The sequence below is a fragment of the Physella acuta genome, unplaced genomic scaffold (genome assembly GCF_028476545.2).
Source record: "Physella acuta isolate Inbredline_101_S28 unplaced genomic scaffold, ASM2847654v3 ptg000998l, whole genome shotgun sequence".
NCBI classification, from domain to species: domain Eukaryota; kingdom Metazoa; phylum Mollusca; class Gastropoda; family Physidae; genus Physella; species Physella acuta.
In genome coordinates this window covers 54,457-79,526 of record NW_026732515.1, presented here as the reverse complement: position 1 = coordinate 79,526, position 25,070 = coordinate 54,457, and the positions used below count along the sequence as shown (strand labels likewise).

At 38.7% G+C, this 25,070-nt stretch overlaps 1 long non-coding RNA gene and 1 pseudogene across 1 annotated transcript; one reads left to right on the top strand and one right to left on the bottom strand.

Annotated features, from left to right (window-relative positions):
• The first annotated feature begins 8,905 nt into the window (after positions 1–8,905).
• LOC131954437 (uncharacterized) lies at positions 8,906–21,969 on the top strand. The gene is made up of 5 exons (XR_009388772.1): positions 8,906–8,951; positions 17,718–17,812; positions 18,308–18,456; positions 19,650–19,833; positions 21,488–21,969. It is a non-coding gene; the product is annotated as an uncharacterized LOC131954437 (long non-coding RNA).
• LOC131954436 (large ribosomal subunit protein P1-like) lies at positions 13,876–14,382 on the bottom strand (annotated as a pseudogene).
• Positions 21,970–25,070: the final 3,101 nt, after the last annotated feature.

Below are 25,070 nucleotides of genomic sequence, written 5' to 3'. Positions count from 1 at the left end.
TATTCTTAAAATATTTCTGCATCTCTTTTAAGCTTTGCAGCAGATTTCTCATTGCCGATGTGATATTTTTCTCATTTTCGGGCGTAAGATTTTTTAATTGATCAAATTGTTTATAATAACTTTTCAAATCTTTTGATGTATCCTTGGTCTGGATTGAATAAAAAGAAAATAAAAAAAACAAGATTAGCGTCAAGTGTAAGTTTTCTCTATTTATTTATTTATTTTTCATATGTTAACTTGCAGCGCTATTCTCATTTACCACCTACAGTTTCAGTGGGTTGCTTTTTCCATGTTTCCTACGAAAGGAGGGTGGGGTAGGGGGGGGTGGGGTGTGAACCGCCCGTCAACGTCCGTCCCCCCCCCCCCCAACGAAGCAAACTGTTTGAAAGCTGACCCGGTCAGTTTAAACCTCCACCGTCAAGCTAAACTTCAAGCGTAATGTTAAGCTTCCACCTTCAAGCTAAACCTCCACCGTCAAGTTAAACCTCCACCATCAAGTTAAACCTCCACCATCAAGTTAAACCTCCACCGTCAAGTTAAACCTCCACCATCAAGTTAAACCTCCACCGTCAAGTTAAACCTCCACTGTCAAGTTAAACCTCCACCGTCAAGTTAAAGTTTAACCTCCATCGTCAAGCTAAACCTCCACCATCAAGTTAAACCTCCACCATCAAGTTAAACCTCCACCGTCAAGCTAAACCTCCATCATTAAGTTAAACTTCAAGCTTGATGTTACGCTTCCGCAATTTTTCAAACCACAATGGTATTTATAAAAAAATCTACAGACTAACTCAGCTATAACCCAACGATAACATTGGACAAAGACAACTAACCATGTTATTGTTTGCAGGTAGATGTTTGAACCACTTTTCGCGTAAAGATAAATGGTCGCATCCCTGTGAAGAAATTAAATTGTACTTTGACTACATGTAAATACACTTATAAATGATTTTAAAAACTATTTTTGAAATATATAATGAATAAAATCAACAGATAATGTTTTAAACATTGAATAATATGAACACATTTATCTTTAAAATAAAATAAGTTTACGAATCTACTAAACAAATTCGATTATTTTATTTAAAGAGAACTCGAAACACGTTGAATCTAGAGAATTATTAGCGGAAAATGTAGTGAACTTTTAATTATTTCAAATAAATTAAATGTTTTATACAATATTTTAGATAAATATTAGTCCATTATATTCTTGGAAAATTTTTTCGTTTTCTGTTTAGTGCAGATATAATAGTGAATTGGGGTAGTCCATAACTGACGTCACACTCTTAGGGGGTAGGGGGTCCGTAATTTTGTGACGGTGTGTGATGAGGGGGAGGGGGGTCAGATGATATGACGTCACACTTTTGCATCATAAAAAAGCAATGTTAGAAAACGAATTTTAGCCATTATTTCGCGTTTTAGAAAACTGTTTTCATAAATTGAAATAGGAATTGATTAAAATACTCTATGATATAGACAGAGTTCAGACAAGACTTTGGAAAAACAATATCGTATTTTAAGAAAAATTCAACTACTATTTTGAGGGGGTCGTAGGCTGAGGTGTGACGTTATTTGGGAGGGGGGTCGGGCTTTTTGTGACGATGTGTGACGGAGGGGAGGGGGGAGGTAAAAGTTGTCAAAAAGCGTGACGTCTTTTATGGATGGCCCCATTATTATATCTGTTCATGTATTTGTTACACTATTTTAAACCGCTTATACTAGTTTATACGAGTTGTACTTGTAAAAATGCGAACTACTAAGAACTCAGTATGAAAACATAAAATACTAAACTAAGTCACGTAAAAATCCCACATTCTTGACAGCATACTAAAGTCCATAAATCAGTTTATCACATGTAATGACGTGTAGGCAAACATGTGTAATGGCGAGTTACTTAGCACGTGTAATAAAGTCTAAGCATGTAAGTAACTCGTACGCACCAGTGTCTGAAGTAGACCATCCACGTTACGAAGACAATTGTCAAGTTGTGTGCACATGTCTGATTTGGCGAAACTTGGCGCGAAAACCACGCTGCAGACGGCTGAAAACGGTCAAGTTTTGGTCAGTTAGAAAGTTGACAAGTATAATCAATTAGAACATTGACAAGTGTAGTCAGTTAGCAAATTGGCAAATTAGAAAAGTAACAAGTTTATTTAGTTAACAAGTTGGCATATTTTATCAATTTGAAAATTGACAAGTATAGTCCGAAAATTGACAAATTTTATCAATGATATAATAGACAAGCTTTATCAGTAAGAATCCAAGTCTAATAGTTAAAACCTGAAAAGTTAAATTTATCAGAATACAAACAGTATAAGTTAAAAACTGACAAGATTTATCAATAAGAATTCACGTTGGTAGCTAATTACTGAAAAGTTTTATCAGTAAGGATACTCGTTGTGGTGTTCGTTAATAACGGATAACACATTTACCTCAACATGGGCTAGTAAAGGCAATTATAACATATACATAATGTATTAAAGGCATTTTTACACATAATGTATCAAAGACTATAATCAACATATACATAATTTATTATTGGGACGGCATGGTAGAGTGCTAGACTGCTAACCAGTCTCGAGTTCGAATCCGGGTTGAAGTCAGTAGAACGTCCCTGAGTTTACCCAGCTCTGATGGGTACCTGACTCACGTTGAGAAAAGTAAAAGCGGCAAGGCATAGTGCTGACTACACCTTCCCTTCATACGCCGTGGTCAAGATACATATAAACCCTACTTCATCTGCCCAATGGATCGTTAGGTCTAAAGAGGAATCTTGACTTTTACACAATTTATTAAAGGCATTAAATAACATAAACATAATTCTCATCAGGGTCATCGACAATTGTATCTTGAAAGCAAACGATAACTCGCACGTCTTGGGGCAGATGAGGTAGAGTTTATCTGTTTCTCTGAACTCAGCATATGAAGGTCTATTGTAGGCAACATTAAATAGTGTACTCGGGTATTCATCAAAACTGAGTCGGCTCAAGGACTCGAACCTTAAAATGGCAACACATAACTCGCACGCCATATTTCAAGTGCAACAACTAATTCGAGTTTGGGTTAATAAAGGCAATAGACAATATTTGCACTGTCTTTAAGGGCTACAGATCCTTCGCACCTCATACTTAAATATGGGCATGACATACACGGCACAATATGTTTATAATGAGCTCTTTATGCTTGAACGAAATCTAATCCAATACGCTTTACAAATGTGTGACTGCTGTGAATTCGTTAACGTTTACCGTACATGCACTGCCGTAATATAAAAGCTGAATACAAGCAATTAAGTAAAAATGGTTTTTAATTAACTTCACCTGCGAGGATGAGTATCATTTTACAGCCTATCACAAGCAGAACGCTTTGAATTATAGTCTCAATGCACCTTCAAGAAGAGTTTTAAAGTCACATTAAAATATTAGTTCGTTTCTTGATCGGTCTGTCTGATTTGAAGATGATTGTATCCCCTCTATTTATACAAAAGACGACCTAGTTTGGAGGCTAGAGATTCACCAAGGAATACCACCACACAAGTTTCTAAGGCATGCGGGAATCCCCAAATAGGTGACTCAAAAATAACTGGATCGAACTTTACCCTTATGGGAGGTTGTCAAGGGGGACAATAAATCTGTCAAACGTAGGGCGGGTTTTATTATATCTTTTAAAAATCACGATGTCAATGTTTTTAAATGTATCCATTGTTTTGTTTTCATTAGGAATCGATTTAGATGTAGGTCAGATAGATCCAACTAGGCAGGTCTCAATGGAATCGATTTTTAAATATATCCGATTTTGTCGTCGATGTTTAAAAAAAGAACAATACTTTTTGGTAACAAGCAGTTTGCATTTTTTTTTAAAGTCGATCGGAGAATTCTGCCTTAAGGATTTGTTCTTAAGGTATATTTCCTTGTGTTTGTTCTTTAGAGGCACTTCCTTTACAAACAATCTATCACCCTGGTAGCAAGATAAACGTATAAGCCAAGTGTTACCTCTCCTTATTATAATCATTTCTCCGGTTACATTTTTTGCAAATATCAAAAAAAAATATTCTCCTAAATGATAAATAATAATTAACTTGTATTTTGTGATTGTGTGAAAAAAAAACAACCTTAAAACAAAACCAACATAAGATAAATTTTCCCCCAGATATGTTGTGTATTCAATGACAATCCAAAGACAATATTTTTTTTTCGGTATTTTAAAAATAGTTTTCTCAAACAAAAATCAAAACTCAAGACATGTTTTATTGTTTCTTGTGGTATTTCTACACGTCTTTGGGTTTTATTTCAAATAAATTAAATGCTTATTCAATATTTTAAAAAAAATTAAGCTAAATCAAATTTATTCAACGATTCACGCCTAAATATATTAATTGAGTTTTACACAATTTTGGTTGAAATTCCCCGATGAATTTCATTCTTCACACCGACACAGAAGATTCACTAGAATCTTCACAAGTTTCCAACCCGAGGTAGCGGCCAACCCGAGGTAGCGGGTAGGGACGTTTACATAGTCGTTCAAACATTGACATGGTATACAGTCAAATAGCCGGCAGTGTTACTAGGGTAATATTTGCTTGTTAAAATAATTCCCTGCCTTAGTTTAAAGAATTAGCCCCGTGTAATATTTGACGGGTGTGTTATGAGTATTTTTTGTATTGGCTTGTCCTGCGACTTTGAAGTGTGTTCGCTGATAGACGAGACATTAATTGTTGGAGTTCTTTCTTTCGCCCAAGCTCGAGTCACGGACGTAGTGTTGATGCTCTAAGTGTTCGGCCATCAATGACGTCATGCAGACCCTCTCCTTCCATTGTCGCATGTCGCCACAATAATGCAAAAGGCAGGATCCCCCCCCCCCCTTACCTCCTGATGGCAAAAAAAAAACAATTGAAGACTTAACAATCCCGCTCCCATTTTGTAAATGTAAACAGATTTTTAAACATGATAATGTTTCTTCGTCAGTTTTATTGTTTCAGAATACAACATCAATGATGCGGAACGTTTTTTACCCACCCTCCCGCACCATCATCATATAAGTGCAGACCCCCCCCCCCCCTCATTCACATATATCAGCCTTCATTTATTAATTATCATCTTTTCCAGTTCGTTCCCAAGACATATGTGTCCTCAGGGTACAGAGACTTTTCTAGTTTCCCTCACTGACGAAAGATAACATAAGTAATGAGACTGATGCCATGAAAAATCAGTTATATGGCTGTCGATGGTACCAAGTCATGTTTTATTAAACTCCAAAACTGATTAATCAGCCTGGGGTACTTAATTATAATCTTCGCCCGACTAACCGCATTTTTATTATCCTTCCTGTGACCTTAAAGAATTTAAAATCAATAACACCTTAAAGCTTTTCACAGAAAATATTGCAACTCGGAGGTGTAGCTTTGCAAACTTAGCAAATTTTCTGCTTATTACGTTTAATTTAACTGGCAATTATTTTTAATTAGTTTTTTTTCTTTCAATTTTTTATGTAAAAAATATAATGGCACCGTAAAAGTATTATAACTAATTTAAGAAATGAAAGTTACGGAAACCTTGTTTCCTTTTTTTTTCTTAACGAAGTCGAAACTTCTAGAACTTTATGTTTCAAGTTTTTTTTTTTTAATTTACATAATTTTTAAATGCATTTATGTGTTTGTATATTTGTATGTGTGTCTCTGTGTATGTATTTTTTCAACAAATTTACTCTCAAAAACCAGACAAGCAAAAGGTTTCGGTTTGTCTCCTAACACCCCTATTATATAACAGAAGTACGAAATCTTCAAGCCATTGTGAAGCAACTTTAGCTGGGGTTTTAACTTTCCGGATAAAATGCTTTGAAGGTAAATAAAAACAGAAATCGAACAAACTTCCGAAGTCTTGGAATAAAAATACTAGCAGTAATTTGAGACTAATATTGTGTGAAGAAAACAGAAAGATGTGGTAGACTGGGTTGACTTGATTCAAGTTTCATTCAGTTGACGGAAAGATTGAGCCTCGTATTTTTCCAGGAAATCACCGTGCCCTAGATTTAGCTGTGCGGTGTCTCCCAGTACAAAGTTGTCTGTTTGTTGGAGAAGTGTAACAGTATAGTTGTGTGTGTGTGTGTGTGTGTGTGTGTGTGTGTGTAAATTGTATTGTTATGTGATGTCTCCCAGTACAAAGTTGTCTGTGAGAGTTTACAGTACAAATGTGTCATTTTAGTGTTGTGTACTGTCTGTGAGAGATTTTACAGTAGAAATGTGTCTGTTTATTTTGCTGTAATTTGATGTCTTACAGTAGAAGGTTGTCTGTTTATTTAAAAGTTTTACAGTAGAAATGTGTATTTTTATTTTATTTGATGTCTTACAGTAGAACTTTGTTTATTTTATTGATGGGTGGTGTCTTCCAGCCCATGGGAGACGGGGAGGTGCACGGTGGGGAAGCAGCTGGCAGAGGCAAGACTGTCATGGGGGACTGCCAGGTAGCAGCTGACAGAGGCAGGACTGTCATGGCTAACTGCCAAGAAAATTGCCGGTTACCGACAAATATGGAGGGAGCTTTCTGTTGAGGTCCCATTTGTCTTGGGCTCGAAAAGGAAAAGATAATGATAGTGATGATGTCTTAGAGTAGAAATCATTTCTGAAATGTGTCTCTTGTATTTTTATCTTTGTAGTCGGGCAGAATTAAGTATTTTATTTGATTAAATATTAAGTATTTTGATCCGTTAAAAAATTACATATTCTTTCGAAATCTTAGTCGAAAGTTCAATCCGAAGCATAGACCTACAAGTCAAAGTATTAATATTGCCAATAACATAGAATCAAATATTAACTTTATCAATCTTCAAAGCGGAAGTTAGCGAACGAGGCAGGCTGTAGCTATACTTAGAAGCGCGTGGAAGGATGCCAAGTATATCCGGCGACGAGATTATTTCTGCCCTACTAAGGCGAGCTTGGAGAGTATTATCGGAGTGTGAGTTATAGAACTTCGAGTCATTCATGGGACGAAAATAGAACAGGATGACTATTGTTTATATTCTTGACAGGACTAGAAATAGAATATCCTTCACAGAAAGACTTTCTAGAACTGCTGTCCAGTTAATAAAACAAATGTGGGTTGTAGATTTCTAGAAAAAAAATATTTCAACATCGATAATAAATATTCTACAAACCTACAGAAATATGACCTTTTTCTTATTGTGGTTTAAAATTTATTTTTAATTTTAGATTTTCATTTTTTAGAGAACGTCGATTTCATAACGTAAAGTGACCTTTTTGCTCTTGTTTTAAAAAAAAATGTATCGAAATGAGGATACTTAGGCTATTGAGTTATAATTTAATTTTAATTAGCCAAAAAATAAAATAGAGCATTCCTTGGACCCAGAATGAGGATTCACGCAAAACCAGTTGCGATCGAAAGTTGTTCAACAAGGTTTTTATAAAGATGATGATGAAGTTGCTGAAATATGTAAAGTGCAAAGGTATATGCCATTAGGTGTGGGGTCTGTTATTTTCGTCTTTCTTCTCCCCCCCCCCCCCCCCCCCACAAATACTGAACACCAGTAAAACATAGATTATCATTTTGTTTTAGGCTTTTAAACCTTTATCTTAACGGCTAGATAAAGTGTCAGTGGTCTTGATCAGAATAGTCCCCACACTTTATACAATGCCCTGATGGTTCCTCCAAGTACCGGGTTACGTTCTTCAGGACCTTGAGGCAGACACGGAAGCCAACCCCAGCAGTGCGGCTTCAGATAGTTGCCGTGTATTAACATCGTAGGGAGATCAGCAAACAACAAGCAGAGGTGTAGCATCTGGGGAGCAAAAGACTGCGGCTTCACTTCTACAACGGACACTATTTCTGGAGGTTCTCTTGAACTAGGCCCTTGTAAGCCCCACAGCCCTTGATAATGATGATGATGATGATGATGATGATGATGATGATGGTGATGATGATGGTGATGGTTATGATGATGATGATGATGATGATGATAATGATGATGATGATGGTGATGGTGATGAAGATACTGGTGATGCTGGTGATTATGCTGGTGATGATGATGATGATGATGATGGTGGTGATGGTGATGGTGATGGTGATGGTGATGGTTATGATGATGATGATGATGATGATGGTAATGGTGATGAAGATACTGGTGATGCTGGTGATGATGCTGGTGATGATGATGATGATGATGATAATGATAGGCATTCGACAAGCAAGCATTTTACTGTAAACTTAAATATAATGTGTATTAAACTTCCATATCTCTGTGCCTTCAACAAGCAGTAGTTGCCGGTATGCCTATTACAATTCTTGAGACACTTCACTGCATGACAACAATAGTTACAACACAGGAAACTACATAAATAGCATACACAGCGAAAACTAACGTAGTCAAATACTAAACGATCGCCGTAGAAAAGTTAATATACACATGTTTCATTGTATTTTAGTACTACTTCCTATTAGACGGCTATGAAAAAACTACCTTCCCCTCTCCCCACCTTGCCTATAATCCAAACCAATTGGTGGTTGTGTCCCTTTGAAGATTGGTGTTTTAAAAAGTTTTGTTTACATTTATTGTTGTCACGTTGAACTATATTTAGAGCCGACCTTCGTAATTAGCATGGCAAATATCCTACATATTTTAAAATTTACATTATTTTAATGTTCAACTAGTTTTATAGCTGACCTTTATAATTAGCATGTCAAATATCCTACATATTTTTAAGTGGACATTAATTGAAGAACAAAAACAAACTAGCCTACATTGATAAGTATATGTTTTGAAATAAATTTAAAAAAAACAAGTTTCCTCTCTTGACCTTTGACCTCTTGTATAGAAAAGTCTAAAAATAAACGCCCCGGTGGTAATTATAGAAGGAAATTGAAATGGAATTGCATCATCGTGCTTATCGTGGTTGAATGAGACTCATTTCCTGCTGTATGTTTGTTGACATACGAAACCGTGTAAGGAAGTTATTTGTTTTTTGTTATTGTGTTAATTAATTTGTTGGATCATCAGTTCGATTTAGCGATTGGTTTATATAACATGCACGCCCGTGGCTTAATTAAAGGACGGCCAGGTTTTAAAATCCCCACAAAAAACAACAACAGATTTTCAGTTTTCTAATCATTAAAGGTTTGAAAATTAAAGTGCCAGAAACTCACAAACACAAAGAATTTGAAATATTTTAATGTGTTTTTTAGTTTAACTTTATTTGAACGGTCATTTGCTTGGTATACCCTCAATGTTGGGGTCGTTCATAAAACACCAACCTCCCCACCCCCCAACTTTTACAACCAACCTCCCCAACCTCCCACGTTTACCCCCAACCTGCCCACAGCCCAAGTTTACCCCAACCTTACACCCTACCAAGTTTACCCCCAAACCTCCCCACCCCCCACGTTTAACCCCAACCTCCCCACCCCCACCCCCACGTTTACCCTCAACCCCCCACCCCCCAAGTTTACCCAAACCTCCCCACCCCCACGTTTACCCACAACCTCCCCACCCCCACGTTTACCCCCAACCTCCCCACCTTACCAGGTTTACCCCCAACCTCCCCACTCCCCAGATTTACCCCAAACTCCCCACCCTACCAAGTTTACCCCAACCTCCCCACCCCTCAAGTTTACCCCCAACGTCCCCACCCCCACCCCCCACGTTTACCCACAACCTCCCTACCTCACCAAGTTTACCCCCAACCTCCCCACCCCTCACGTTTACCCACAACCTCCCCACCCTACCAAGTTTACCCCCAACCTCCCCACCCCTCACGTTTACCCACAACCTCCCCACCCTACCAAGTTTACCCCCAACCTCCCCACCCTACCAAGTTTACCCCCAACCTCCCCACCTTACCAAGTTTACCCACAACCTCCCCACCCCCCACGTTTACATTGGTTATCGGTTTGAATACCGTATCAGTCGCCTCTGTCTCATCAGGCTTATCTTCCACCCCCCACCCCCCTGCCACCCCCACTGAACGCAAGAAAAATTCGTCACCACCGTCTAGTAGGCATACCCGACTCGACCGTAGGAAGATAATTACTTAAAAAAAACTACGTCACTCACGTCAATTTAATAATTACAGACAGGGAAATGCATTCTGAATAAAATGACATTCCCTATTTAATGATATTCGTGAAAGTCGGCACTTGGGCAATGGCAAGCATAGAATTGTTGCCACGGGACTGACCACGGCTGTGGGGCTGGGCTTGGTGCCCAAGCGACTGTCAACTTCTACTGCATCTATTCTGACTGTTTTCTGGTGAGTGTTTTTATCCCGTTGAAAGTTGAGTTTCTTTACAGTATAATATCTGCTCTGAGTTTTGAAAATGAAATAATATAACCAGAGGCGTAGCGAGGGGGGAGTGCGGACCGCACCGGGTGACACCATTTAGGGGGATGACACGAAGGCAAAAAAATAGCAAAATATATAGAGAAAAACTTGAGGGGGGATGCAAATCGAAATCTTGAAAGTTTGTCCCCGGGAAGGGTCGCTGCGCCTCTGGAGGGTGACACCATTAAGTGCCGCACCGGGTGACACCCGACCTCGCTATGCCACTGAATATCTATCTATATACTACTAAAAGTCAAGTTTGTTTACATGTTTGAATATTTATTTGTTTGCCTGATCGAAAATTGTGATATGTTCGACTCCATCTGGAAAGCTGTAAAATGGTATGCAGGTAGAGAATAATTTTTTAATGCAGACAGACTGTTGATCACAAATTTATTTAAAGACGTTAATTAATTTATTGATTTATTCCTACGCAGAATAACCCATTTTTTTTAAAAATGTTAAAACCTTGACTAAACTTTGTGGGAATAGTGACGTCACAGGTTTTTGTTTACTCTTTAGTACAATAAAATGGCGGCGTCTATTGAAGAAAATTGTGTTCCCATTCAAAAGTTTAACGCGTTCTAAATCTAATTTTCTGTCGGTCATAACTTTAACAATACGTCCGTTTGCTGTATTTATTACGTTCCAACACTTATATCAATTTTCAACTGTCTTTTTCATTTAGTTTTACGATAAATTTCTCTAGATCTAAAGATCAGCTATCGAAGGAAATTTATGAATCTAGCCTAGATCTAGATCTAGCCTAGATGTAGGTCACTAGATTCAATGTAAATTCTACATCTAGAATCTATTTCAGGCCTTAATTATTTTATATAAATCTTTGTTTGGCTTATTTAAGATAAAATTTAATTTGAAAGTTAGTACTACTAGACTTATTTTTAGATCTAGATCTAGAATCTATACGCGTAAATCAAGTTGCATAAGGAGACACATAGTATAGTATAAAAATTCACTTGTGACGTCACGAGTAAATAGCTAAAATGGTAGCGTAGTCAGCTCTTATGCAGGAGGCACGGGTTCTAGACCAATATGTCAATGAAATTTTTTTTTTCAATTTTTTTTTTTTTTAGATGTGAATGATAACGTTGCCTATCTGAACTTGGCAAGATACAGGGCAGGTGAAGTAGAGTTCATCTGTTTCTTTGTCCTAAGCATATGAAAGGATAGTGTGGTCAGATACATGCTCGGCTGGAATTGTTTTTTAAACGATAAAAACATGTTGTCTGAGACTTGGCAGGACACTGGGCAGGTGAAGTAGAGTTGAGTAGGTCACCTGTGACGTCAGTTTATGAAGGGATAGTCCGAAATCGGTGTTTTCGGTGTTTTTAAAAGATAAAAAACATATATTTGAATGTGGGGTCTGTTTTTTGTGACGATAAGTGACACTGCAGTAGCGTACCGAGGAGGGGGGGGGGGACGGTAGGGGAGGGGAGGCGGGGGGGTGGGGAGGGGAGGCGGGGGGTGGGGAGGGGAGGCGGGGGGGTGGGGAGGGGAGGCGGGGGGGTGGGGAGGGGAGGCGGGGGGTGGGGAGGGGAGGCGGGGGGTGGGGAGGGGAGGCGGGGGGGGGGGAAGGGGGGTGGGGAGGTGGAGGGGGGAAGGGGGGGGGGACATATGTTGGGGCGCCAAAATGGTTTGGAAAAATAAATTGATAGGTTGAGGGGGGTTCAAATCGAAAGTTTGAGTGGGGGGGGGGGGGGTGCACATCAAAAGTTTGAGGGGGGGGGGGTTCAAATCGAAAACTTTGTCCCCGGGCGCCGGGAAGGGTCGCTATGCCTCTGAGTGACAGACGTGATGTTTTTTGATGGATGACCCCCGAAACCCACAGTTATCCAACGGATGACGGGTATTCTAGTATACTACTAAAAGTCAAGTTTGTTTACATGTTTGAATATTTATTTGTTTGCCTGATCGAAAATTGTGATATGTTCGACTCTATCTGGAAAGCTGTAAAATGGTATGCAGGTAGAGAATAATTTTTTAATGCAGACAGACTGTTGATCACAAATTTATTTAAAGACGTTAATTAATTAATTGATTTATTCATATGCAGATTAACCCATTTTTTAAAAAAAGATTTGAAAAGCCACTAGACTCGACGGAAACAGTGACGTCACATGATGTGTTTATTTTTTTACATCGATAATGGCGGCCTATCGAAGAAGATTGTGTTCCCATTCCAATGTTTAACGCGTTCTAAAGCTAATTTTCTGTCGGCTTTAACTTTAACAATACGTCCGTTTGCTGTATTTATTACGTTCCAACACTTATATCAATTTTCAACTGTCTTTTTTATTTAGTTTTACAATAAATTTCTCTAGATCTAAAGATCTGCTGTCGAAGGAAAGTTATGAATCTAGAATCTAGCCTAGGGCCTAGATCTAGATCTAGGTCACTAGACTCAATGTAAATTCTAGATCTAGATTAATGTAAATTCTACATCTAGAATCTATTTCGGGCCTTAATTATTTTATATAAATCTTTGTTTAGCTTCAATGATCATCTAATTCGAGAATACATGGGCTTTTTTTGTTATCTACGTTCTATATCTAGATAAAGTAGGATTACTCACTAGCTTGGAGGCGTGGTCGGCTGCTAACAACAATATGGCGTACGGACCGGTCGCATGTCTGCCGATCATTTTTAGGCCATGTTTACCACGAACAAAATGGCGGGTGTTCACATTATTTAAACATTGTATAGGTGGCCAGGGCTAGATATGCCAGAAAAGCATTTTAAAATTTGCTTTGGAGAATGAAGGCTAAATTTTAAAGTCAGTGTCATAAACATTAATAGAACTTTTTTTTTTTTTTACGTTTTCAATTATTTTTTCTTAAGCCCTATATGTGAATGATAAGGTTGACTATCAGGACCTCGCGGGGCACAGGGCAGGTGAAGTAGGGTTCATCTGTTTCTTTGTCCTAAACAAATTAAGGGATAGTGTGGTCAGAGACATGCTCGGCTGGAATAGTTTTTGTTGTCTGAGACTTGGCGGGACACTGGGCAGGTGAAGTAGAGTTGAGTAGGTCACCTGTGACGTCAGTATATGAAGGGATAGTCCGAAATCGTTGTTTTCGGTGTTTTTAAAAGATAAAAAACATATTTTTGAATGTGGGGTCTGTTTTTGTGACGATAAGTGACACTGCAGTAGCGTAGCGAGGAGGGGGGGCGGGAGGGGAGGGGAGGCGGGGGGGGGAGGGGAGGCGGGGGGGGGGAAGGGGGGGGGGACATATGTTGGGGCGCTAAAATGGTTTGGAAAAATAAATTGAAAGGTTGAGGGGGGGGGGGGTTCAAATCGAAAAGTTTGTCCCCGGGCGCCGGGAAGGGTCGCTATGCCTCTGAGTGACAGACGTGATGTTTTTTGATGGATGACCCCCGAAGCCCACAGTTATCCAACGGATGACGGGTATTCTAGTAACTATTAATATTTGTTCAAAGAGCTGGAGAGCCGCATCTTGACATTAAATTGCGGCTCGCGAGCCACAGGTTGCCGACCCCTGAATTTTTTTTTTTTTTTTTTTTTTCAGGTTGAATAATATTTATTGAAACAATCTAGACCCATGAATTAATCAAACAGACCAAAGCTCATGTCTTCATCAGACTGATCAGACTCTTCTTTTTTAGTTTTCTTTTTTCCTCTCTTCTGCAGCAGGAGCTTTTGTTTCTGCAGCAGCAGCAGGTGCAGCACCAGATGCTGCAGGAGCAGCACCAGCAGAACTTCCTACATTAGTAATCAGGTCTCGAACATTCAAACCCTCCAGGGCTTTTGCAAAGAGACCTGGCCAATATGGCTCCAAAGAAACTCCAGCAGCTTTCAACAAAGTGGAAATTTTTTCACTTGTGATTGCTACTTGATCATCTGCCAAAATAAGAGCGGCATAAACGCATGCAAGTTCATCTTCTCCGGCCATTTCTATGGTTTTTAAAAGATTTTAAATAGATGACTAAAAAAAATAGTGTACATCGCCGGATAGGCCTTAGCTCGTTGGAGAACAGTACACTTTCACAATCTGTTTCAGTGAAAAGGAAGTGTTTCGATAATTGAAGATAGTCATTCAATATGCCTTTTTTTTTTTTTTTTTTTTTTTTTTATAGCATCTTAGTTGTTTTATTATGTTATTAACATAAACAAATGAGATAAAGTTGTATAAAAAATATGTACAAATTACATTTATTTAGTATTGATGGAATCATAGCAAATTGTTGTGAGATCATCATAAGAAAACTTTAAAATGATTTGTTTTATGTATAGCAGGTTACATTTTGTTTATTAAAATATGAATGTTCTTACAATCGTACATTGTTATTTACATCCAGTTTATCTGTATATATTTATTACACATTGACAAAAAAGCATGTTTAATAAACAGGTATGTTCACTTTGTTATGTTATTAAAAAGGCTACACATTTTTTTTGTGGTTTCTTCATTCAGCAGTATACAGCTCAGTCCAATTGAGCCATTATATTTTTTTATTGCACCATCATCAGTTATCTTCAATAACTTAAATACTTTTATGGAGCTTGACCATTTTTTTCCCTCCAACTAAATTTAAATAAAATTAAAACTACAAATAAAAAAAAGAGCCTAGTGCTAAAAAAAGTACTTAAGTCACATTTTGTGAAAATTAAACCAAACAATGGTTATTACTCCTCTATTTTGACTATCTGATTAATGCTTAAGTATTCATTTTGAGTCCATCTTTAAAGCAAAAAAGAAGTTAAATAGCCCTTGTGAACTACTTTCTTAGTGTTTATTTTGTGACTTAGGTACTTTTTCAGTAATAAAAATAAAAACTATTTATCAATAGTAAGATTAATTTGAAATAATTAAAAAAATAAAACTCGATTTAGTTGATGAAAAATAGTGTAAAGATGAACTAAAGAATCTTGTAAAAAAATTTCAATCATAATAATATAAAACGTGTATGTGCGCCTATCAATTTCTTTTACTAGTTTTAGGTAAAAATAATTGGTAATGTTTTTGTTTACAGAGTTATTTCTACTTAGAAATGTTTTGCCTAAACAACACATGTGCAAATTAAACATTTCAAAATTCTTATTTACAAATTTTCTAAATAATAAATAGAATTAGTTAACAATAACCAAAACATAGGTTTAAAAAATGTATGATCCACGTAACAAAATGAAATATATGAAACTGAAGAACAGCAAAAACATCTGGGAGTGTGCCCTTGTGGAGCTGTTGCAGAATTCACTATTGCATGTACAACTGATTGTGTCAATGCCGTTGTACGTTTCCTTGCGGTAGCCTTCTTGTGTGTATGCAACACAACCTCTGTTTATTTCAACTCGTCTCACTGAGTCAATATCTTTTACACCTCGACGTTTAATGCAGCTACCAGCGTCACAGTAATTCACATTTAGTTTATCACTCATAGCGATCCGAAAATAATCACCGCATTTATCATTTTTTTCTGAGCTACAAATGAAACAGTTGGAGGCAACACAATGATGAACTCCAAAAGAAAGTTACAGTACACCGAAAGAATAATCATAACAAATCATAGTTAGAAACAGCCAGAAGATTAAGCTAACCCCAGGCGGATTATCAGATGGTAAATTATCATGTTTTAAGTATTAACTTGATCAAAAACAGTAATTCTATCAGAATATGTTTTAGTAAGTATATCTTTTCCTTAGTAAAAATGTATATTACACATCTCTATTAGATAACTTTCAATGTGATTAATGAATTAAGAATTCGCTAATTACTTCCCTTGCGTAATCCAACATTTGCACGGGGAGACTACCGATGTCTTTAGAAACTCTTCACTGAATTGTTTATTTTACTTTGACCATTTACTTGCTCGTTTTGTCGGATGGGGGGGGGGGGGGGGGGATTCGATAGTCAAAAGTGGCTATGTATGGATTAAGGTTATGGAGACATGAAAAAAATGGTTGGGCATTTTGGACAAGATTTCATCGAGAAGTTATAATATTATAACATGTTTAGTGTAAACATGTTATAATATTACAACTTTACACAATGTAGACAATTTGACTTGGTACTCTCCGTTACTTAAAAACTGTAATCTAGATGCTAAAATATAGTTGTTACAATCCGCCCCGAAATATGGGACACCAAAATAAAAAATTAAAATCATTATTCACTAGCCTCAGAAAAAAATATCGAATGCAATTTTTTTTCGGTGCAAGGGACGTTACTAAAAAAATTACAATCTAGTTATTCCTATTTGAATTATATCCCTTGCGTAAAAAAAAGTCAAGCAAAAAGAAAAGGGTTGGAGGAAGGGATGGCGGAAGGAGGGGGTTAAATCATGTTTTGAGATGTTAATAGTAAATGTCATGGTGTTTAATGAGCGATAGGGCAAGGAGGACATGGGTTTTAATTAGTGAAAGGACACCGAGGGCATGAATTTATTAGGCCATCGGTCACAAATATGGGATCGCCTTCTACGCAGAAATATTTCAGACCCAGAATATATGATATATGTGTTTGTATAGGCAATATATATAGCCCCCCCCCCCCCCCCCCCCCCCCCCCCCCCCCGAAAAATTTTACCGACCCCCCTTCCCCCCTGAACGAAATGAAATTTATATAATTTATATAGAAAATATATACTTTTAACAGTGTCCGCTCCCCCCCCCCCCCCCGAAGAAAGTCTACCGCCCCCTCCCCCGAAAACTTCAAGTGCCCCCCCCCCCCCCCGGAGAAAAAAGTCTGGAAGAAACACTGGTGAAACGGCTGTAATTTTGCAGGTGGAGACATAAAGCTCCAGTTAGTCTGACAAGAGCGAAGTAGAATTTATATAGAAAATATATACTTTTACCAGTGTCTGCCATCCGGATATTTTATCACAAAGGCAGTAGCGTAGCGAGGGGGGAAGGGGGGGGGGGGGGGGGGACGGCGGGGGGGGGGGACATATGTAGGGTTGCCAGATACCTTTTCCGAAAATACTGGACGCCTTTCCATCCTTCCCTTCTCAGGTATGCCGCAAAGCAGAAGAAGGGGGGTAACAGAGTATTATTCATATACTTGTCCAGTATTTATATTTATTTTATCCTGGACAGTCTGCTCAAATACTGGACTGTCCAGTTCAAAACTGGACACCTGGCAACCCTAGACATATATCACCTGGTGCCGACCTTAGGGGGCGCCAAATTAGGTTGGAAAAATAAATTAAAAAGTTGAGGGGGGTGCAAATTGAAAGTTTGAGGAGGGGGGGGGAGTGCAAATCGAAATCTTGAGGGGGGTGCAAATCGAAAGTTTGAGGGAGGGGGGGTGCAAATCATCGAAAAGTTTGTCCCCGGGCGCCGGGAAGGGTTGCTACGCCTCTGCACAAAGGTTTTTATGTATTTATTATTATTTCGCTTCTTTTTGTGTAGCTACATTCAGGTTTTGTGTGTGCTCGGAAGTGACGTAATCAACATATGATCAAAACGTACAGCATATGTTTGATTAAACCGTATGCACTAATACCGTAAGTCTATAGACAAGCAATTTAAAATGAGTTGGTCTTTACTAATGACGACTTCTTTGTTGTTGTTTTTTTTTGTTGTTAATTTTTGGCCAAAGAAAAGTAACGTTGCTAGCCAAAATAATATTAATAATTATTATATAACATTGAGTTGTCCGACATTTTAAGTAGAGTTTTTAAATTCTGATTCTGTGACTTCGGAATATGAAGAAGGTGTATTGTGGTTAAATAACACCAAGCCGCCTTTACCTAACGTAAGTCGGTACACATTAAGACGGTGGGGGACTTGATCGCGGGATTCAAACTTGAGCCGTTAGGCGAGCAGTCGATCGCTTTACCACTCAACCACGCCGTACCAAAATATTTTACACTATAACTTCAAAGTTCCACCGCGGACGTCACCTCAAGCCCCCCCCCCCCTCAACGGTTGTTCCTCTCCCATTTAAGAGTTCTGTCAGCCGTTTAAAATAACCAAACCGTTGTAATTGTACTGTGCAGGCTGATTTGACTACCGAAACATTTGCTAAGACGTAGACAAAAGGATGAAGGACGTAATTCGTGGTGTCAATCAGGTCTCCGACCAGCCCTCCATCTTCTTCTCTATGGTGGTCATGGGATACTTCATGATCTGGGTCGCTGGCTTCCAGGTAAGTAAGTCGTTTGCTGGCTAAGTCGTTGGCTGGTTGTTAGCTAAGTCATGGCTGGCTGCTAGTTAAGTCATTGGCTGGTTGTTAGATAAGTCATTGGCTGGCTGTTAGCTAAGTCATTGGCTGGCTAAGTCATTGGCTGGCTGTTAGCTAAGTCATTGGCTGGTTGTTAGCTAAGTCATTGGCTGGCTAAGTCATTGGCTGGCTGTTAGCTAAGTCATTGGCTGGTTGTTAGCTAAGTCATTGGCTGGCTAAGTCATTGGCTGGCTGTTAGCTAAGTCATTAGCTGGTTGTTAGCTAAGTCATTGGCTGGCTAAGTCATTGGCTGGCTGTTAGCTAAGTCATTGGCTGGCTAAGTCATTAGCTGGCTGTTAGCTAAGTCATTGGCTGGCTAAGTCATTAGCTGGCTGTTAGCTAAGTCATTGGCTGGCTGTTAGCTAAGTCATTGGCTGGCTAAGTCATTAGCTGGCTGTTAGCTAAGTCATTGGCTGGCTGTTAGCTAAGTCATTGGCTGGCTAAGTCATTAGCTGGCTGTTAGCTAAGTCATTGGCTGGCTAAGTCATTGGCTGGCTGTTAGCTAAGTCATAGGCTGGCTGTTAGCTAAGTCATTGGCTGGCTGTTAGCTAAGTCATAGGCTGGTTGTTAGCTAAGTCATTGGCTGGTTGTTAGCTAAGTCATTGGCTGGCTGTTAGCTAAGTCATGGCTGGCTGTTAGCTAAGTCATTGGCTGGCTAAGTCATTGGCTGGCTGTTAGCTAAGTCATTGGCTGGCTAAGTCATTGGCTGGCTGTTAGCTAAGTCATTAGCTGGTTGTTAGCTAAGTCATTAGCTGGTTGTTAGCTAAGTCATTGGCTGGCTAAGTCATTGGCTGGCTGTTAGCTAAGTCATTTGCTGGCTGTTAGCTAAGTCATTGGCTGGTTGTTAGCTAAGTCATTGGCTGGTTGTTAGCTAAGTCAATGGCTGGCTAAGTCATTGGCTTGGCTAAGTCATTGGCTGGTTGCTAGGTAAGTCATGGGCTGGGTGGGATTTTTTGTGGATTTGATTGTCCATGGCAAAAACAACAACCTAGACTGTCCTTGACAAAGACAACAACCTAGACTGTCCTGACAAAGACAATAACCTAGGACTGTCTATGACAAAGACACAAATCGGACTTTATATGACAAAGGACACAAACCTACACTGTCTATTGCAGGTTGACAAGACCTTGCAGTTTTATCGGGATCGAGAACGAGAGGCCGGCCAGCCAATCAGAATCCCGACCTGGTGAAGTGTAATCGGGTTCTGTGTGCTGACGCTGATCTACCTGTGGGTCGACTTGATCATCATCCGGGTCCTCGTCGGCTGGATCAAGCAGTTCCTGAAAAAATGGGAGAAAGGTGCGAGTCTGCTGGTGTTACTTAAAACTAAAGTTACTTTTCAGACCTTGCGATACATTGTCCGGATGAAGTAGAGTTTATTTGTTTCTTGACCTGGGCATACGAAGGGATAGTGTTCCCAGCGCTATGCCCAGCTGCCTATACTTTTCTTGACGTAAGTCAGGTACCCATTAAAGCTGGGTTGAATCATGGAAGTGCTACGACCCTACGGCTATATAAGCATGAGAAGACTTTTTTATATACAGATGGTCATCCATTTATGACGACCCACAAAATTTGTTGGATTTTGTAACCCCCCCCCCCCCACTCCCGGTCAAACTCGTCCACTTTTGACGGACCCCCCCCCCCCCTTTGTGGAAGTCCACGCTGACCATTAGTATTTGCATAATCTACTCCTACTATTACTCGAGCTATTGTCATAAAAAGTGTATACTCTGGAACATCAACAAACGCCGGTACAAATAATTCAATGGTTATGTTTTATTCATTTTTGTGTCTGGAATTACAATGGAATATGTTAAAAAAATAATTGAAAGCGTGTTTATTTTAATAACTTTTATGTTTGATCAAAACAACTCAGATTCATTTCGAGGTTTTTAAATTGTAACAAGTATTAAAAGGATTTTGGATAAATTAAAAGAATATATTTATAGAAAACTAATACATATACACAAAGTAAACGGTCAGATGTTCAATTTCTGATACTTATTCAATAAGAAGGAAATAATGCCCAACATTAAACACCTTACAAGGAATAAGTGTCATAAGTTAATAGCAGTGGCGTAGCCAGGATCGTCTCAAGGGGGGGGGGGGGTTCCAATTTTTACCCGGGGGACAAACTTTCGATATGCACCCCCCTCTCAAACTTTCGATTTGCACCCCCCTCACACTTTTTATAATTTATACCGAGGGGTCTATGGGGGGGGGGTTATGACACCCCCTAACCCACCCCCCTGCCTACGCCACTGGTTAATAGCAACGCTATCTATAGACCACACTTAAAATTTCGCACATAGAAAATAGCCACGGTCCAACAAACTGTCAGTTGCTAGCCCTACAATATCAAAAACTTGTAACTTTGTTAATGACATAATAAATAATTTTAAAATTCAAATAAGGCAAGGCGTAGCTAATCCTTTAAAAACTAAATTGAACTCAGAATTAGATTCAGAGTGTGTAATACCAAGTTCAGAGTATGTTATGCCAAGTTCATGGTGTGTAATGCCAATCTTAGTGGGTGTAATACCACGTTCAGAGTATATCAAATTCAGAGTGTGTAATGCCACTTTCAGAGTATTGAATACCAAGCTCAGAATGTGTAATGCCAAGTCCGCTAAAAACGATTGTTTTTCGGACCCCTCCCTCCCCCGTGTGGATGACCCCTAGTGAAAAATAAGGAAATTGTATCTGGTCGATGTAAGACATTATGACCATGGATCGTTCACAAAGTATACAACACAACATTTTGTCATAATAGTATGTACAACATTTAGTCAACTCTTTTTACCGTCTCATGACACATTGCATTTGCAACAAGTCTTAACTGCCTCCTCCCCCCCCCCCCCCACCTCCCTTCATCCCCACCCTACTCCTAGGTACATGTGATATTTAATAATATGTGCGTTCTCGTAACGGATTTTTTTTTCACGTACAGAGCGACAACGCGCCAAAGCGGCTATGCTGAAACAAGCGGCTCTCCTAAACTTGGACGACGGACCAGACGAAGAGGCGATCCTTATTAGGAAGAATCCACCGAGGACCTGCCGACCTTACTAGGGCGCGACCTTGACCTAGATCAGGCCTTGACCTCACCATAACGTGTTAGAAAGTGCCAGATAATTTTGAAATGGGTGATGTGGGGTGGTGTGTATGACGTTGTTGTGGGTAGCATGTGTAATCATATAGGGCATTTGTGTGTGAGTTGTATTATGTTTTGATTGTATGTGAAGTATGACGGTTATCTGTCTCAATGGAATTAGGTTTATATCAAAGATGGAGCCTGGGATTTGGTGTGCTTTGGGTTTGTCGAAGGGGGGGGGGGGCACCAGGATAATAATACTTTGGCTTTTTGTGAAGATATTCCTGTTCAGTGTGCTTTGTTTTATCAATTGGATTATGGGGATAGGGGGTGGAGGTGTCATGTATTATTTTTTTTTAATATGAAGCAAGGGGGGGGGGGGGTAATGTTCTGTATGTTTTGGTTTTATTTGAAGAATGGGTGACGATGCCAGTTTGAATTGGGTATGCTGTGTTGATTTCAAGTATTAGATTCAACAAGTGTTTTCAATATGTGTTTTACAACGTTATGTGAGGCTAATGCTTTTGCATGTGTTTACGTACTATCATTTTCTTAAAAAATTAGTTGAAAATTGTTTTACAATTGATCTTTGGACAAACGGGAAAAAGATTTGAACCTCGTTAAAAATGCAATGCCAGGGGTGTTAAAATGCGTGTGTGAAATAAATTTGAAGAATAAAACTTTGAACTCGTATTGCTTGTAGCACAGAAACATAGCAAACAGTTTGGTAGTGAAGTGTAGCAGTTTAAACATTCATTAGAATAAAAAGATTATTTTTTTTTAAAATAACAAGACGGACGTTTAATTGAAATAAAAAAATTGTGTGGTCATCTCCACGTGTGTTCTTCTATCTTTGAATGAAGGTGTACGCAAAGCACCCCCCACCCCCTCCCGAAGAAAGTTTACCCCCCCCCCCAACTTTTATCAGTGTTGCCTTCCCCCACTCCCTGGAAAATTGAATCCGCCCCCCCCCCCCCCCTCGAAAATATCAAGTGCTCCTCCCCCTCGTAGAAGAAAGTCTGAAATAAACACTAGGTGTATGAGGCTGAAGGAGATGATTCGTCTGGTAAATATCTGCTGTGGGGGGGGGGGGGGGGCTTTTTTCTCCAGCTATTATTTAAAAGAAAAGAATGTCGGTGTGCGGATTTAAATTATGTTGTGCCACGGTTGAATCTCTTGTGTATACATATTAATGGATTACTTCCCCTGTCTTGCGACAAAGAAGGCTGAACACAACAGAACTAAGACAGTAGCATGGACATCGTCCTGTGGCAAAATGCAAAACTACAGCCAATATACATTAAAGCCCGCAAATGGGGATGGAGTGGGCATACCCTGATATGGTGATATCGCGAAGAAAGCGGTAGACTGGAATCCCAGAGGGAAGTAGGGCGGCCAAGGAAAGCAGTGTTTCTCCCAGACTTTTTTTCTCCGGGGGGGGGGGGGGCACTTGAAATTTTCGGGGGGGGGGGGGGGCGGACACTGTTAAAAGTATATATTTTCTATATAAATTATATAAATTTCATTTCTTTCGGGGGGGGGGGGGGGGGGGCACTTGAAATTTTCGGGGGGCGGTAGACTTTCTTCGGGGGGGGGGGGGGGGGCGGAAACTGTTTAAAAGTATATATTTTCTATATAAATTATATAAATTTCATTTCTTTCGGGGGGGGGGGGGGGGGCGGTAATTTTTTTTCGGGGGTTCCTCTGAAGGAAAGTATAAAGAAGAAAAGTAGAAGAGGCTAGGGCTGCTGTGCTGACATGGAGAAGTGAGGCTGCATCCCACAAAAGGATAAAGTAGAAAAGAAGATTGATAAGGTCAGTTAATGGTGGAATATTGTATTTGGGATACCCAACAGAACTCATACTAAAAAAATGGTAGATCTAGTAGTGGTAGCTTGTTATTTGCACAGAAGACGTGGCTCATGATGCAGGATATGCCTAAAAGAAACTCTGACACGAGTGATTTAGAAATTTAGAGTTATTTATAATTTAGAAATAAAACAATATAGGGCAATATAGACCTATAGATCGATTTAAAAAAAAACTTATGTCAGTTTGTAACGAAACTAAAGAAATAGAAAAACCAATAATATGTTTTAGCCCTTTATCTACTGACGGTACTTATAAGTACCACTTTAATTAAATGCCTGTATTATTTTTAATTTAATACGAATTTTAAAAATTATTGAAGTAATTAATAGTATTATCTCCCCTGAGTCGCCGGTAGTCGGAGGTATCAATGTTTTTTGAAAATTACTGGTGTGACGCCATTTTCAATGTCTTGCTATATCGGTAGTTCACAATTTTTCTGTACATTTCTCACATACGTTCTTGATTTGCCTTTGTTTTACCTTATTTTTCAAGTTTTCGACCCCAAATATTTTTTATTGGCAACTTCAATAGTCAGGCAAAAGCATTTAACTTCTAGTTATACAATTTTAATCAAATTGTCTTTGTATTAGATCGATGTTTATAAGTGGACTTATAAGTACCGTCAGGGCACACGGTCATTTTTTTAAGATTTTTAGAAAATGGCAGATTTTTAATGTGGAGTTACATAAATATTGTCTTGATAATTAATTATCGAAATGTACTCAAAAAATGATATTTACACATTTATAAGAAGTTTAGCATATGGTTTACCTAAGAAAGATTGTAATGACATGTTAATTTCTAGTAGTAAAAAATTAACAAGAATAAAGGTATCAGTTGCAGGCTCGTTTACAAGGTTTAGTTTACTTCATTTGTATACCAAAGCCTAGTTCTAGTTGTAAGATTTAATTAGTTAGTTATATTTACTGAACTAAACTGTCTTACCTACAACAACTAGCATTTACGTAATGTATACATGTAGGCTAGTAATAGTCCATACTTCTGCATATAGTATTGATCTATATGGTAAATTTTAATCAGTAAACAGAAAGGAGTAGGCCACTACGGCTATCCTAAACACATTGAGCTCACTTCTATTTATGAACTTTGCACTGTAGTGTAGATTTGTCATAACATTCTAGTAGGCTACAATTATACTAGTATTACTTGTAGTTGCGTGCTGAATAACTAGGCTATTGTTTGTTAATGCGGCTCATTGTACTAGTTATTGGAAGCTTCCAGCAAAAGCATGTTCATTCCGGCAACCGTTGCTACACCAGAAAGACCACAGACAAGATTGAGAGAGCATGAGATGTCGACTACTTTTGCTGTGTTTGAGGTCTAAGATGTGTTCCGATAGAAAATCCAGTAAAAATCGTACTCAAAATATACTTTTGTGCTGTATTTATGTGTGAAAATTACACAAAGTGATTGTTATAATGATTGCCATGTTATTAGTTAATAAATTGTATCGTTTGTTCCTGTTTTGTAAAAAAAAAAATTTTTGAAAAAAAATGTCCTAGTTTACTGACGGTACTTATAAGTACCAATATCTGTTTGGGCCATT